Source organism: Equus caballus, chromosome 12 (genome assembly GCF_041296265.1).
Source record: "Equus caballus isolate H_3958 breed thoroughbred chromosome 12, TB-T2T, whole genome shotgun sequence".
In the NCBI taxonomy this organism is placed as follows: Eukaryota; Metazoa; Chordata; class Mammalia; order Perissodactyla; family Equidae; genus Equus; species Equus caballus.
In genome coordinates this window covers 49,137,667-49,140,288 of record NC_091695.1, presented here as the reverse complement: position 1 = coordinate 49,140,288, position 2,622 = coordinate 49,137,667, and positions in this window count along the sequence as shown.

Here is a 2,622-nt window from a genome sequence, read left to right as displayed (position 1 = left end):
ACAGTGACGTGGAGAGGGACAGTCCTGGCTGGGGACGGCCCAGGAACACAGGCCCCTCCCACCCAGCCCTCACGGGCTGCCTGCCATCTGCTGGGTGGGGGCAGGACCCACAGTCCCCACCCCTCAAGGCAGCCTGGCGGGGCCTTTCCCATGACGCCCAGAGTCCGGGCTGCTCCACGTGACCTGTGGTTCACTGTGGGTTTGGAAGCTCCAGAACCCTGGAATCTCCCACAGCTGGACTCCAGGCCCCTGGCAGGGGCAGCTCCACCCAGCTTCACCCCAGGGCCTTGTGAAGGGGCCCAGCCTCCCACTACCCACTCACCAGCCTGCTGTGGCTGAAGCAGAGCCATGCAGAGGAGCCCCACATGGCGAGAGTGGGGGCGCTGCTGCAGAAACCAGGGCTGAGAGAAGCCGGCCCTGCCCCCAGAGGACCCAAGCCCTGGACAGCAGGGCAGCAGGAGGACCCCTGGTGGCCAGTTGGTGCTCGTGGGCCACGTGGTCACTGTGAAACGACAGCTTGCTGGCCGCTCCCCTGCCCTTGGGTGCGGCCACACTTCCAGGATGAAACCAGGAAAAACTGGCAGGAAGGACCCTGCTGCTCAGGTGTGGGCAGGAGGTCCAGCCTCATGGGCCTGCGACAGAAACCAGCCCAGCTGGGCACCCCACTTCTGCCAGTGTGGGCGTGGGATGTGGGTCAGACAGGCCCTGCCAACTACTCCCACCCTCAGCCCACTCAGGCCCCTGGGGCTGCCCCCATCCAGGCCTGCTCTCCGGGTGGCATAGGGCAGCTTTCTGGTTCTAGGAAGCTGACGCAGCTTCCCAGATCCAGGGTTGGGGGATGGGGCTGGGCCTGACCAGAAGGACGGATAGGAGTTTGGGGGTGAAGTAGGGCCATGCTGAGAAGTCACTGCACTCAGCTGCTGTGGGTGTGCGTGTGTACATGTGTGCGTGCATGCTCCAGCACGTGTGTATGACTGAGTGTTCACTTGTGCGCCTCTCTCTGTGTGGGTCGGTCAGGGGGATGCTGACCAGCATCTAGGGCCACAGCTCAGAGCTCCCTGGGCTGGTCTGTCTCCCTGATGCCCTCAGCCCCACATGGCCCCCTGGCTGTGGGCAGGGGCCAGAGGGCAGGGCAGCAGGCACAGGCCAGCCCTCCCTCCCCCCAGCTTCGAAGGCCCAGGCGGTGGGGAGTGAGAAAGCCACTGCACCAGGGGCAGGTGTTGGGTTCTGGTGAGTTTGGAAGTTTCTAGAGGAGTTGGGGGCGTGTAGGGTGTGTGGGAGGAAGGTCAGTTTGGGAGGGCCCAGCAGTGTGAGTGCACGTGTCAGTGGATGGAGAGCCACGTGGGTGACATGACTCTGGGTATGCACGAGGGGTTTCTCAGCTTGGCAATGGGGAGCTGGGACAGGGGTCCCGCGATGGGACCTCCAGAGGCATCCACGTGGGGAGGAAAGTGAGCCTGAGAACCACATGGAGGACGGGCCCTGCACATCCTGGACCCTGGTGGAGCAGGGGCTGCCAAGGCGGCTCAAGGGCCGTGGGGGAAGTTGAGTCAGGGCTGGACACAGAGGCGGTTGGAGTCTACAGGGCCACATAGGAGGCTGTGAATGAGAAGGTCCTGAGTCTGCAGGTCGTTTCCATTGGTCCTGCAAAGCTGTGTACAGACTCTGGGCACACAGAACAACGGACTGGGGGAGGCAGGAGGTTGAGGTCTTTCATCCCACCAAGTTGGAGAGAAACGTGAATGGGGGGCCTGGGTACGGGCCAGAGGGCAGGGCAGGGGTCAAGTGGGGGACAGCATTGCTGGACGGGCGATTGTTCTCACTTCATTTCTGGTCACTTGCTGCTACATAAGCATCAGTTTGGTTTTGATGTGTTAACTGTGTCCTGAGACCCGCTAACTCCATGTATGAGCTCTGCTGGTAAATCCCCTGGGGTTCTGGTGGCTTCCATGAAGTGAGGACAGCAGTGTGGGTGGGACATGTGGGAGGAATCAGGGAGGGACCGAGGGCCAGGAGGGACCAGCACCCGGGCAGTCTGAGCTGTGTCTGTGGCCACAGGCAGTGCTTGGCCAGGCATCACCAGGTGGGTCTGCCACACGAGAACAGTGATGCAGAGGGGCTGTCCTAGAGGGTGGGACCACAGACCCCCAGGAATTGGGGCTAGAAATTGAGAATATGGGCTGCAGTTTTGGGGGGTCAGATGCCCCACAGCTAGTGAGGCTCTTGGGAGGGGTCCATCCCTCAACCTGGACCCCCAGATGCATGGACCTCCACACTGCCCATCAGTCCTGTTCTCAGGAAGCCCTACCCCTGTCTTTGAGGTGGTTTGAGGCAGTTTAACCATTTCTCTAATTCTGGGCCCTGTGCAAGTGCTTTGCTCCTGACAGCCCACTTTATCTGCAAAATCCATACAGAGTAACACTTAAGGGGCAGAGCTCCCAGAAACCAAACAAACAGGAATAGAAAGAAAGATAGTGGGAAAGATGGAGCTGAATGCCACTGGGGGAGGACACCCCTGGGGGAGGGCAGCAAGGCCTGGGAGCCAGATGGAGATAGTCGCGGGTGGGGGGCTGTCCCCAGCACAGGGGCTGGATGGAGATGGTTGGGGGAACATCCCTAGCA